Below are 14,811 nucleotides of genomic sequence, written 5' to 3' on the forward strand. Positions count from 1 at the left end.
TTCAGGCTGTATTTTGGTTCCCGGGGGCAGGCTGAGCCTGTGACTCATTCTTCTTCCTGATGGGAAGATAGAGTGACCTGTGCCTGTCCCAACACCTAGCGCTAGTCTCTCATTGGTTCCCCCTCTTCCCGTTCATCCTCAGGCCAAATTGCGACCTGTCCGAAACAGGAGGTTAAAGGTGCTGATTCTCCAAGTAGGGAGATTGTTAGTAGAGCGGCTGGAATGGCGAACCCGAGCACAAGGAGAGGAGAAATGAGGTGCGTTTGAGAAACCTTTCCCGATCACACGGTGTACCATCTTCTGGGTTTCCCACGCATGTTTTCGATGTAGGAAGATGCCCTTGAACCTGGAGATTTGGGACCCACGGCATGGGTACCACGCAGTAGGACTTTAAAGGGTCTGCGTTTGCTCACCCAAGCTCACCAATCCTCTCAGCCCCAAGAGTGTCCAGCCTCATGTCTCATCCAGCTGTGGGTCTAGATATGGTCAATCCAGGTTGCATCAGAGCCCCTGAACGGATTTTGTAAGAATTTCTCTCTCTTTCACTGTCTTTGTTTTCTGGGGTTTTTTTTAAGTAATCTATTTTTATAATGGGGTTTAGCTGCTTTTCACTGCTGTGTTTATGCCGCTTTACACCCTCTTGATGCACTTCCAGAGAGAGATCAATACATAGGTTTTAAGACTCTTACTAGTCAGATATATTCTTGGGCGGTGAATAGGGGCTGTTGAGTCCAGTTCACTGAGCAGGGAGTAGGTCTTGTCTATTACATATTTGGCTTGTGGAACGGTATCTGAGCTAATTTCAAACCCTTGTTTTATGCATCACCCCACCTCACCTTTCCCGTTAAGCAGCCATAGTGTGTTTTCTAAATGTGTGACTCTGTTCTGTTTTGTAATTCAGTTCAAGTGTAGCGATTTTGACATTCCCTGTATAAGTGATATCTTAGGATAAGTGTCTTTTTCTCTGTGACTTATTTCACTGAGAGTCATCGTACCTAAATCCACTCATCCTGCTGCTACTAGCCTTATGACATTGATTTCATGGCTGAGTGATATTCCATTGTGCCTAAGTACCACAACTTCTTTATCCATTTTTCGCTTTCCTGGGATATTGAAGGTGTAGCGAAGTGGAGGTTCTTGGAAACAGAGCAGCCCTAAACTTTGGGGTGCCTGTGTCTTGTTGATTTTTAGGTTTCCCGATTTATACGCCCATGAGTGGAAGTGTCCTATGCTCTCTAAGCTGTGCTTATTACATGTTTCAGGACACACCGTACACTTCTCCAGAGTGGCTGTTGGCAATTTACAGCCCGCCCATCAGCGTAGCAAGGCTCCCATGTCTCCATGGCCTGTCCTGCATTTCTGGTTTTTACACTTTTTACAGCATGGCCCTTTTGACCGATGGCAAGCGAGACTTGTTTGTAGCGCTGATTTGCCTTTCCGGCTTGCCTGGTTGGCCAAAAAGGGCGTATGCGTTTTTTCCTGAATATATTCAGGAAAAAAGGCATACGCCCTTTTTGGCCAAGGGCATCATTGTCAACGCTTTGCCGCTTTTCATGTGCTTTCAAGGCGAGTCGAGTCTGCCTCCTGAAACCTGTTTCCTGCAATTCTGCCTTGCTTTCAAATCCTCTTCGTTGCCTTCCCTCAATATATTTGTGGACGAGAGTTATCATTTATAACTCTGCAGGTTTGTGAGTTGCAGTGCCCCTGAGCTCCATTTGTCAGCTCGCTTTTTTGGGAGCTGGCCGCCAAAGCGCAGGATTTCTTCAGGCTGTATTTTGGTTCCCGGGTGCAGGCTGAGCCTGTGACTCATTCTTCTTCCTGATGGGAAAATAGAGTGACCTGTGCCTGTCCCAACACCTAGAGCTAGTCTCTCATTGGTTCCCCCTCTTCCCGTTCATCCTCAGGCCAAATTGCGACCTGTCCGAAACAGGAGGTTAAAGGTGCTGATTCTCCAAGTAGGGAGATTGTTAGTAGAGCGGCTGGAATGGCGAACCCGAGCACAAGGAGAGGAGAAATGAGGTGCGTTTGAGAAACCTTTCCCGATCACACGGTGTACCATCTTCTGGGTTTCCCACGCATGTTTTCGATGTAGGAAGATGCCCTTGAACCTGGAGATTTGGGACCCACGGCATGGGTACCACGCAGTAGGACTTTAAAGGGTCTGCGTTTGCTCACCCAAGCTCACCAATCCTCTCAGCCCCAAGAGTGTCCAGCCTCATGTCTCATCCAGCTGTGGGTCTAGATATGGTCAATCCAGGTTGCATCAGAGCCCCTGAACGGATTTTGTAAGAATTTCTCTCTCTTTCACTGTCTTTGTTTTCTGGGGTTTTTTTTAAGTAATCTATTTTTATAATGGGGTTTAGCTGCTTTTCACTGCTGTGTTTATGCCGCGTTACACCCTCTTGATGCACTTCCAGAGAGAGATCAATACATAGGTTTTAAGACTCTTACTAGTCAGATATATTCTTGGGCGGTGAATAGGGGCTGTTGAGTCCAGTTCACTGAGCAGGGAGTAGGTCTTGTCTATTACATATTTGGCTTGTGGAACGGTATCTGAGCTAATTTCAAACCCTTGTTTTATGCATCACCCCACCTCACCTTTCCCGTTAAGCAGCCATAGTGTGTTTTCTAAATGTGTGACTCTGTTCTGTTTTGTAATTCAGTTCAAGTGTAGCGATTTTGACATTCCCTCTATAAGTGATATCTTAGGATAAGTGTCTTTTTCTCTGTGACTTATTTCACTGAGAGTCATCGTACCTAAATCCACTCATCCTGCTGCTACTAGCCTTATGACATTGATTTCATGGCTGAGTGATATTCCATTGTGCCTAAGTACCACAACTTCTTTATCCATTTTTCTCTTTCCTGGGATATTGAAGGTGTAGCGAAGTGGAGGTTCTTGGAAACAGAGCAGCCCTAAACTTTGGGGTGCCTGTGTCTTGTTGATTTTTAGGTTTCCCGATTTATACGCCCATGAGTGGAAGTGCCCTATGCTCTCTAAGCTGTGCTTATTACATGTTTCAGGACACACCGTACACTTCTCCAGAGTGGCTGCTGGCAATTTACAGCCCGCCCATCAGCGTAGCAAGGCTCCCATGTCTCCATGGCCTGTCCTGCATTTCTGGTTTTTACACGTTTTTCAGCATGGCCCTTTTGACCGATGGCAAGCGAGACTTCTTTGTAGCGCTGATTTGCCTTTCCGGCTTGCCTGGTTGGCCAAAAAGGGCGTATGCGTTTTTTCCTGAATATATTCAGGAAAAAACGCATACGCCCTTTTTGGCCAAGGGCATCATTGTCAACGCTTTGCCGCTTTTCATGTGCTTTCAAGGCGAGTCGACTCTGCCTCCTGAAACCTGTTTCCTGCAATTCTGCCTTGCTTTCAAATCCTCTTCGTTGCCTTCCCTCAATATATTTGTGGACGATAGTTATCATTTATAACTCTGCAGGTTTGTGAGTTGCAGTGCCCCTGAGCTCCATTTGTCAACTCGCTTTTTTGGGAGCTGGCCGCCAAAGCGCAGGATTGCTTCAGGCCGTATTCTGGTTCCGGGGGGCAGGGTGAGCCTGTGGCTCATTCTTCTTCCTGATGGGAAAATAGAGTGACCTGTGCCTGTCCCAACACCTAGCGCTAGTCTATCATTGGTTCCCCCTCTTCCCGTTCATCCTCAGGCCAAATTGCGACCTGTACGAAACAGGAGGTTAAAGGTGCTGATTCTCCAAGTAGGGAGATTGTTAGTAGAGAGGCTGGAATGGCGAACCCGAGCACAAGGAGAGGAGAAATGAGGTGCGTTTGAGAAACCTTTCCCGATCACACGGTGTACCATCTTCTGGGTTTCCCACACATGTTTTCGATGTAGGAAGATGCCCTTGAACCTGGAGATTTGGGACCCACGGCATGGGTACCACGCAGTAGGACTTTAAAGGGTCTGCGTTTGCTCACCCAAGCTCACCAATCCTCTCATCCCCAAGAGTGTCCAGCCTCATGTCTCATCCAGCTGTGGGTCTAGATATGGTCAGTCCAGGTTGCATCAGAGCCCCTGAACGGATTTTGTAAGAATTTCTCTCTCTTTCACTGTCTTTGTTTTCTGGGGTTTTTTTTAAGTAATCTATTTTTATAATGGGGTTTAGCTGCTTTTCACTGCTGTGTTTATGCCGCTTTACACCCTCTTGATGCACTTCCAGAGAGAGATCAATACATAGGTTTTAAGACTCTTACTAGTCAGATATATTCTTGGGCGGTGAATAGGGGCTGTTGAGTCCAGTTCACTGAGCAGGGAGTAGGTCTTGTCTATTACATATTTGGCTTGTGGAACGGTATCTGAGCTAATTTCAAACCCTTGTTTTATGCATCACCCCACCTCACCTTTCCCGTTAAGCAGCCATAGTGTGTTTTCTAAATGTGTGACTCTGTTCTGTTTTGTAATTCAGTTCAAGTGTAGCGATTTTGACATTCCCTCTATAAGTGATATCTTAGGATAAGTGTCTTTTTCTCTGTGACTTATTTCACTGAGAGTCATCGTACCTAAATCCACTCATCCTGCTGCTACTAGCCTTATGACATTGATTTCATGGCTGAGTGATATTCCATTGTGCCTAAGTACCACAACTTCTTTATCCATTTTTCGCTTTCCTGGGATATTGAAGGTGTACCGAAGTGGAGGTTCTTGGAAACAGAGCAGCCCTAAACTTTGGGGTGCCTGTGTCTTGTTGATTTTTAGTTTTCCCGATTTATACGCCCATGAGTGGAAGTGCCCTATGCTCTCTAAGCTGTGCTTATTACATGTTTCAGGACACACCGTACACTTCTCCAGAGTGGCTGTTGGCAATTTACAGCCCGCCCATCAGCGTAGCAAGGCTCCCATGTCTCCATGGCCTGTCCTGCATTTCTGGTTTTTACACTTTTTTCAGCATGGCCCTTTTGACCGATGGCAAGCGAGACTTCTTTGTAGCGCTGATTTGCCTTTCCGGCTTGCCTGGTTGGCCAAAAAGGGCGTATGCGTTTTTTCCTGAATATATTCAGGAAAAAACGCATACGCCCTTTTTGGCCAAGGGCATCATTGTCAACGCTTTGCCGCTTTTCATGTGCTTTCAAGGCGAGTCGACTCTGCCTCCTGAAACCTGTTTCCTGCAATTTTGCCTTGCTTTCAAATCCTCTTCGTTGCCTTCCCTCAATATATTTGTGGACGAGAGTTATCATTTATAACTCTGCAGGTTTGTGAGTTGCAGTGCCCCTGAGCTCCATTTGTCAACTCGCTTTTTTGGGAGCTGGCCGCCAAAGCGCAGGATTTCTTCAGGCTGTATTTTGGTTCCCGGGGGCAGGCTGAGCCTGTGACTCATTCTTCTTCCTGATGGGAAAATAGAGTGACCTGTGCCTGTCCCAACACCTAGAGCTAGTCTCTCATTGGTTCCCCCTCTTCCCGTTCATCCTCAGGCCAAATTGCGACCTGTCCGAAACAGGAGGTTAAAGGTGCTGATTCTCCAAGTAGGGAGATTGTTAGTAGAGCGGCTGGAATGGCGAACCCGAGCACAAGGAGAGGAGAAATGAGGTGCGTTTGAGAAACCTTTCCCGATCACACGGTGTACCATCTTCTGGGTTTCCCACGCATGTTTTCGATGTAGGAAGATGCCCTTGAACCTGGAGATTTGGGACCCACGGCATGGGTACCACGCAGTAGGACTTTAAAGGGTCTGCGTTTGCTCACCCAAGCTCACCAATCCTCTCAGCCCCAAGAGTGTCCAGCCTCATGTCTCATCCAGCTGTGGGTCTAGATATGGTCAATCCAGGTTGCATCAGAGCCCCTGAACGGATTTTGTAAGAATTTCTCTCTCTTTCACTGTCTTTGTTTTATGGGGTTTTTTTTAAGTAATCTATTTTTATAATGGGGTTTAGCTGCTTTTCACTGCTGTGTTTATGCCGCTTTACACCCTCTTGATGCACTTCCAGAGAGAGATCAATACATAGGTTTTAAGACTCTTACTAGTCAGATATATTCTTGGGCGGTGAATAGGGGCTGTTGAGTCCAGTTCACTGAGCAGGGAGTAGGTCTTGTCTATTACACATTAGGCTTGTGGAACGGTATCTGAGGTAATTTCAAACCCTTGTTTTATGCATCACCCCACCTCACCTTTCCCGTTAAGCAGCCATAGTGTTTTTTCTAAATGTGTGACTCTGTTCTGTTTTGTAATTCCGTTCAACTGTAGCGATTTTGACATTCCCTGTATAAGTGATATCTTAGGATAAGTGTCTTTTTCTCTGTGACTTATTTCACTGAGAGTCATCGTACCTAAATCCACTCATCCTGCTGCTACTAGCCTTATGACATTGATTTCATGGCTGAGTGATATTCCATTGTGCCTAAGTACCACAACTTCTTTATCCATTTTTCGCTTTCCTGGGATATTGAAGGTGTACCGAAGTGGAGGTTCTTGGAAACAGAGCAGCCCTAAACTTTGGGGTGCCTGTGTCTTGTTGATTTTTAGGTTTCCCGATTTATACGCCCATGAGTGGAAGTGCCCTATGCTCTCTAAGCTGTGCTTATTACATGTTTCAGGACACACCATACACTTCTCCAGAGTGGCTGTTGGCAATTTACAGCCCGCCCATCAGCGTAGCAAGGCTCCCATGTCTCCATGGCCTGTCCTGCATTTGTGGTTTTTACACTTTTTTCAGCATGGCCCTTTTGACCGATGGCAAGCAAGACTTCTTTGTAGCGCTGATTTGCCTTTCCGGCTTGCCTGGTTGGCCAGAAGGGGCGTATGCGTTTTTTCCTGAATATATTCAGGAAAAAACGCATACGCCCTTTTTGGCCAAGGGCATCATTGTCAACGCTTTGCCGCTTTTCATGTGCTTTCAAGGCGAGTCGAGTCTGCCTCCTGAAACCTGTTTCCTGCAATTCTGCCTTGCTTTCAAATCCTCCTCGTTGCCTTCCCTCAATATATTTGTGGACGAGAGTTATCATTTATAACTCTGCAGGTTTGTGAGTTGCAGTGCCCCTGAGCTCCATTTGTCAAGTCGCTTTTTTGGGAGCTGGCCGCCAAAGCGCAGGATTGCTTCAGGCCGTATTCTGGTTCCGGGGGGCAGGCTGAGCCTGTGGTTCATTCTTCTTCCTGATGGGAAAATAGAGTGACCTGTGCCTGTCCCAACACCTAGCGCTAGTCTCTCATTGGTTCCCCGTCTTCCCGTTCATCCTCAGTCCAAATTGCGACCTGTCCGAAACAGGAGGTTAAAGGTGCTGATTCTCCAAGTAGGGAGATGGTTAGTAGAGCGGCTGGAATGGCGAACCCGAGCACAAGGAGAGGAGAAATGAGGTGCGTTTGAGAAACCTTTCCCGATCACACGGTGTACCATCTTCTGGGTTTCCCACGCATGTTTTCGATGTAGGAAGATGCCCTTGAACCTGGAGATTTGGGACCCACGGCATGGGTACCACGCAGTATGACTTTAAAGGGTCTGCGTTTGCTCACCCAAGCTCACCAATCCTCTCAGCCCCAAGAGTGTCCAGCCTCATGTCTCATCCAGCTGTGGGTCTAGATATGGTCAATCCAGGTTGCATCAGAGCCCCTGAACGGATTTTGTAAGAATTTCTCTCTCTTTCACTGTCTTTGTTTTCTGGGTTTTTTGTTAAGTAATCTATTTTTATAATGGGGTTTAGCTGCTTTTCACTGCTGTGTTTATGCCGCTTTACACCCTCTTGATTCACTTCCAGAGAGAGATCAATACATAGGTTTTAAGACTCTTACTAGTCAGATATATTCTTGGGCGGTGAATAGGGGCTGTTGAGTCCAGTTCACTGAGAAGCGAGTAGGTCTTGTCTATTACATATTTGGCTTGTGGAACGGTATCTGAGCTAATTTCAAACCCTTGTTTTATGCATCACCCCACCTCACCTTTCCCGTTAAGCAGCCATAGTGTGTTTTCTAAATGTGTAACTCTGTTCTGTTTTGTAATTCAGTTCAAGTGTAGCAATTTTGACATTCCCTCTATAAGTGATATCTTAGGATAAGTGTCTTTTTCTCTGTGACTTATTTCACTGAGAGTCATCGTACCTAAATCCACTCATCCTGCTGCTACTAGCCTTATGACATTGATTTCATGGCTGAGTGATATTCCATTGTGCCTAAGTACCACCACTTCTTTATCCATTTTTCGCTTTCCTGGGATATTGAAGGTGTAGCGAAGTGGAGGTTCTTGGAAACAGAGCAGCCCTAAACTTTGGGGTGCCTGTGTCTTGTTGATTTTTAGGTTTCCCGATTTATACGCCCATGAGTGGAAGTGCCCTATGCTCTCTAAGCTGTGCTTATTACATGTTTCAGGACACACCGTACACTTCTCCAGAGTGGCTGCTGGCAATTTACAGCCCGCCCATCAGCGTAGCAAGGCTCCCATGTCTCCATGGCCTGTCCTGCATTTCTGGTTTTTACACTTTTTTCAGCATGGCCCTTTTGACCGATGGCAAGCGAGACTTCTTTGTAGCGCTGATTTGCCTTTCCGGCTTGCCTGGTTGGCCAAAAAGGGCGTATGCGTTTTTTCCTGAATATATTCAGGAAAAAACGCATACGCCCTTTTTGGCCAAGGGCATCATTGTCAACGCTTTGCCGCTTTTCATGTGCTTTCAAGGCGAGTCGAGTCTGCCTCCTGAAACCTGTTTCCTGCAATTCTGCCTTGCTTTCAAATCCTCCTCGTTGCCTTCGCTCAATATATTTGTGGACGAGAGTTATCATTTATAACTCTGCAGGTTTGTGAGTTGCAGTGCCCCTGAGCTCCATTTGTCAAGTCGCTTTTTTGGGAGCTGGCCGCCAAAGCGCAGGATTGCTTCAGGCCGTATTCTGGTTCCGGGGGGCAGGCTGAGCCTGTGGCTCATTCTTCTTCCTGATGGGAAAATAGAGTGACCTGTGCCTGTCCCAACACCTAGCGCTAGTCTCTCATTGGTTCCCCGTATTCCCGTTCATCCTCAGTCCAAATTGCGACCTGTCCGAAACAGGAGGTTAAAGGTGCTGATTCTCCAAGTAGGGAGATTGTTAGTAGAGCGGCTGGAATGGCGAACCCGAGCACAAGGAGAGGAGAAATGAGGTGCGTTGGAGAAACCTTTCCCGATCACACGGTGTACCATCTTCTGGGTTTCCCACGCATGTTTTCGATGTAGGAAGATGCCCTTGAACCTGGAGAATTGGGACCCACGGCATGGGTACCACGCAGTAGGACTTTAAAGGGTCTGCGTTTGCTCACCCAAGCTCACCAATCCTCTCAGCCCCAAGAGTGTCCAGCCTCATGTCTCATCCAGCTGTGGGTCTAGATATGGTCAATCCAGGTTGCATCAGAGCCCCTGAACGGATTTTGTAAGAATTTCTCTCTCTTTCACTGTCTTTGTTTTATGGGGTTTTTTTTAAGTAATCTATTTTTATAATGGGGTTTAGCTGCTTTTCACTGCTGTGTTTATGCCGCTTTACACCCTCTTGATGCACTTCCAGAGAGAGATCAATACATAGGTTTTAAGACTCTTACTAGTCAGATATATTCTTGGGCGGTGAATAGGGGCTGTTGAGTCCAGTTCACTGAGCAGGGAGTAGGTCTTGTCTATTACACATTTGGCTTGTGGAACGGTATCTGAGCTAATTTCAAACCCTTGTTTTATGCATCACCCCACCTCACCTTTCCCGTTAAGCAACCATAGTGTGTTTTCTAAATGTGTGACTCTGTTCTGTTTTGTAATTCCGTTCAAGTGTAGCGATTTTGACATTCCCTCTATAAGTGATATCTTAGGATAAGTGTCTTTTTCTCTGTGACTTATTTCACTGAGAGTCATCGTACCTAAATCCACTCATCCTGCTGCTACTAGCCTTATGACATTGATTTCATGGCTGAGTGATATTCCATTGTGCCTAAGTACCACAAGTTCTTTATCCATTTTTCGCTTTCCTGGGATATTGAAGGTGTAGCGAAGTGGAGGTTCTTGGAAACAGAGCAGCCCTAAACTTTGGGATGCCTGTGTCTTGTTGATTTTTAGGTTTCCCGATTTATACGCCCATGAGTGGAAGTGCCCTATGCTCTCTAAGCTGTGCTTATTACATGTTTCAGGACACACCATACACTTCTCCAGAGTGGCTGTTGGCAATTTACAGCCCGCCCATCAGCGTAGCAAGGCTCCCATGTCTCCATGGCCTGTCCTGCATTTCTGGTTTTTACACTTTTTTCAGCATGGCCCTTTTGACCGATGGCAAGCAAGACTTCTTTGTAGCGCTGATTTGCCTTTCCGGCTTGCCTGGTTGGCCAAAAGGGGCGTATGCGTTTTTTCCTGAATATATTCAGGAAAAAACGCATACGCCCCTTTTGGCCAAGGGCATCATTGTCAACGCTTTGCCGCTTTTCATGTGCTTTCAAGGCGAGTCGAGTCTGCCTCCTGAAACCTGTTTCCTGCAATTCTGCCTTGCCTTCAAATCCTCTTCGTTGCCTTCCCTCAATATATTTGTGGACGAGAGTTATCATTTATAACTCTGCAGGTTTGTGAGTTGCAGTGCCCCTGAGCTCCATTTGTCAACTCGCTTTTTTGGGAGCTGGCCGCCAAAGCGCACGATTGCTTCAGGCCGTATTCTGGTTCCGGGGGGCAGGCTGAGCCTGTGGTTCATTCTTCTTCCTGATGGGAAAATAGAGTGACCTGTGCCTGTCCCAACACCTAGAGCTAGTCTCTCATTGGTTCCCCCTCTTCCCGTTCATCCTCAGGCCAAATTGCGACCTGTCCGAAACAGGAGGTTAAAGGTGCTGATTCTCCAAGTAGGGAGATTGTTAGTAGAGAGGCTGGAATGGCGAACCCGAGCAGAAGGAGAGGAGAAATGAGGTGTGTTTGAGAAACCTTTCCCGATCACACGGTGTACCATCTTCTGGGTTTCCCACACATGTTTTCGATGTAGGAAGATGCCCTTGAACCTGGAGATTTGGGACCCATGGCATGGGTACCACGCAGTAGGACTTTAAAGGGTCTGCGTTTGCTCACCCAAGCTCACCAATCCTCTCAGCCCCAAGAGTGTCCAGCCTCATGTCTCATCCAGCTGTGGGTCTAGATATGGTCAATCCAGGTTGCATCAGAGCCCCTGAAAGGATTTTGTAAGAATTTCTCTCTCTTTCACTGTCTTTGTTTTCTGGGGTTTTTTTTAAGTAATCTATTTTTATAATGGGGTTTAGCTGCTTTTCACTGCTGTGTTTATGCCGCTTTACACCCTCTTGATGCACTTCCAGAGAGAGATCAATACATAGGTTTTAAGACTCTTACTAGTCAGATATATTCTTGGGCGGTGAATAGGGGCTGTTGAGTCCAGTTCACTGAGCAGGGAGTAGGTCTTGTCTATTACACATTTGGCTTGTGGAACGGTATCTGAGCTAATTTCAAACCCTTGTTTTATGCATCACCCCACCTCACCTTTCCCGTTAAGCAGCCATAGTGTGTTTTCTAAATGTGTGACTCTGTTCTGTTTTGTAATTCCGTTCAAGTGTAGCGATTTTGACATTCCCTCTATAAGTGATATCTTAGGATAAGTGTCTTTTTCTCTGTGACTTAATTCACTGAGAGTCATCGTACCTAAATCCACTCATCCTGCTGCTACTAGCCTTATGACATTGATTTCATGGCTGAGTGATATTCCATTGTGCCTAAGTACCACAACTTCTTTATCCATTTTTCGCTTTCCTGGGATATTGATGGTGTACCGAAGTGGAGGTTCTTGGAAACAGAGCAGCCCTAAACTTTGGGGTGCCTGTGTCTTGTTGATTTTTAGGTTTCCCGATTTATACGCCCATGAGTGGAAGTGCCCTATGCTCTCTAAGCTGTGCTTATTACATGTTTCAGGACACACCATACACTTCTCCAGAGTGGCTGTTGGCAATTTACAGCCCGCCCATCAGCGTAGCAAGGCTCCCATGTCTCCATGGCCTGTCCTGCATTTCTGGTTTTTACACTTTTTTCAGCATGGCCCTTTTGACCGATGGCAAGCAAGACTTCTTTGTAGCGCTGATTTGCCTTTCTGGCTTGCCTGGTTGGCCAAAAGGGGCGTATGCGTTTTTTCCTGAATATATTCAGGAAAAAACGCATACGCCCCTTTTGGCCACGGGCATCATTGTCAACGCTTTGCCGCTTTTCATGTGCTTTCAAGGCGAGTCGAGTCTGCCTCCTGAAACCTGTTTCCTGCAATTCTGCCTTGCCTTCAAATCCTCTTCCTTGCCTTCCCTCAATATATTTGTGGACGAGAGTTATCATTTATAACTCTGCAGGTTTGTGAGTTGCAGTGCCCCTGACCTCCATTTGTCAACTCGCTTTTTTGGGAGCTGGCCGCCAAAGCGCAGGATTGCTTCAGGCCGTATTCTGGTTCCGGGGAGCAGGCTGAGCCTGTGGTTCATTCTTCTTCCTGATGGGAAAATAGAGTGACCTTTGCCTGTCCCAACACCTAGCGCTAGTCACTCATTGGTTCCCCGTATTCCCGTTCATCCTCAGGCCAAATTGCGACCTGTCCGAAACAGGAGGTTAAAGGTGCTGATTCTCCAAGTAGGGAGATTGTTAGTAGAGCGGCTGGAATGGCGAACCCGAGCACAAGGAGAGGAGAAATGAGGTGCGTTTGAGAAACCTTTCCCGATCACACGGTGTACCATCTTCTGGGTTTCCCACGCATGTTTTCGATGTAGGAAGATGCCCTTGAACCTGGAGAATTGGGACCCACGGCATGGGTACCACGCAGTATGACTTTAAAGGGTCTGCGTTTGCTCACCCAAGCTCACCAATCCTCTCAGCCCCAAGAGTGTCCAGCCTCATGTCTCATCCAGCTGTGGGTCTAGATATGGTCAATCCAGGTTGCATCAGAGCCCCTGAACGGATTTTGTAAGAATTTCTCTCTCTTTCACTGTCTTTGTTTTATGGGGTTTTTTTTAAGTAATCTATTTTAATAATGGGGTTTAGCTGCTTTTCACTGATGTGTTTATGCCGCTTTACACCCTCTTGATGCACTTCCAGAGAGAGATCAATACATAGGTTTTAAGACTCTTACTAGTTAGATATATTCTTGGGCGGTGAATAGGGGCTGTTGAGTCCCGTTCACTGAGCAGGGAGTAGGTCTTGTCTATTACATATTTGGCTTGTGGAACGGTATCTGAGCTAATTTCAAACCCTTGTTTTATGCATCACCCCACCTCACCTTTCCCGTTAAGCAGCCATAGTGTGTTTTCTAAATGTGTGACTCTGTTCTGTTTTGTAATTCAGTTCAAGTGTAGCGATTTTGACATTCCCTCTATAAGTGATATCTTAGGATAAGTGTCTTTTTCTCTGTGACTTATTTCACTGAGAGTCATCGTACCTAAATCCACTCATCCTGCTGCTACTAGCCTTATGACATTGATTTCATGGCTGAGTGATATTCCATTGTGCCTAAGTACCACAACTTCTTTATCCATTTTTCACTCTCCTGGGATATTGAAGGTGTAGCGAAGTGGAGGTTCTTGGAAACAGAGCAGCCCTAAACTTTGGGGTGCCTGTGTCTTGTTGATTTTTAGGTTTCCCGATTTATACGCCCATGAGTGGAAGTGCCCTATGCTCTCTAAGCTGTGCTTATTACATGTTTCAGGACACACCATACACTTCTCCAGAGTGGCTGTTGGCAATTTACAGCCCGCCCATCAGCGTAGCAAGGCTCCCATGTCTCCATGGCCTGTCCTGCATTTCTGGTTTTTACACTTTTTTCAGCATGGCCCTTTTGACCGATGGCAAGCAAGACTTCTTTGTAGCGCTGATTTGCCTTTCTGGCTTGCCAGGTTGGCCAAAAGGGGCGTATGCGTTTTTTCCTGAATATATTCAGGAAAAAACGCATACGCCCCTTTTGGCCAAGGGCATCATTGTCAACGCTTTGCCGCTTTTCATGTGCTTTCAAGGCGAGTCGAGTCTGCCTCCTGAAACCTGTTTCCTGCAATTCTGCCTTGCTTTCAAATCCTCTTCGTTGCCTTCCCTCAATATATTTGTGGACGAGAGTTATCATTTATAACTCTGCAGGTTTGTGAGTTGCAGTGCCCCTGAGCTCCATTTGTCAAGTCGCTTTTTTGGGAGCTGGCCGCCAAAGCGCAGGATTGCTTCAGGCCGTATTCTGGTTCCGGGGGGCAGGCTGAGCCTGTGGTTCAATCTTCTTCCTGATGGGAAAATAGAGTGACCTGTGCCTGTCCCAACACCTAGAGCTAGTCTCTCATTGGTTCCCCCTCTTCCCGTTCATCCTCAGGCCAAATTGCGACTTGTATGAAACAGGAGGTTAAAGGTGCTGATTCTCCAAGTAGGGAGATTGTTAGTAGAGCGGCTGGAATGGCGAACCCGAGCACAAGGAGAGGAGAAATGAGGTGCGTTGGAGAAACCTTTCCCGATCACACGGTGTACCATCTTCTGGGTTTCCCACGCATGTTTTCGATGTAGGAAGATGCCCTTGAACCTGGAGATTTGGGACCCACGGCATGGGTACCACGCAGCATGACTTTAAAGGGTCTGTGTTTGCTCACCCAAGCTGACCAATCATCTCAGCCCCAAGAGTGTCCAGCCTTATGTCTCATCCAGCTGTGGGTCTAGATATGGTCAATCCAGGTTGCATCAGAGCCCCTGAACGGATTTTGTAAGAATTTCTCTCTCTTTCACTGTCTTTGTTTTATGGGGTTTTTTTTAAAGTAATCTATTTTGATAATGGGGTTTAGCTGCTTTTCACTGCTGTGTTTATGCCGCTTTACACCCTCTTGATTCACTTCCAGAGAGATATCAATACATAGGTTTTAAGACTCTTACTAGTCAGATATATTCTTGGGCGGTG

Source organism: Eubalaena glacialis, chromosome 7 (genome assembly GCF_028564815.1).
Source record: "Eubalaena glacialis isolate mEubGla1 chromosome 7, mEubGla1.1.hap2.+ XY, whole genome shotgun sequence".
Lineage (NCBI taxonomy): Eukaryota > Metazoa > Chordata > Mammalia > Artiodactyla > Balaenidae > Eubalaena > Eubalaena glacialis.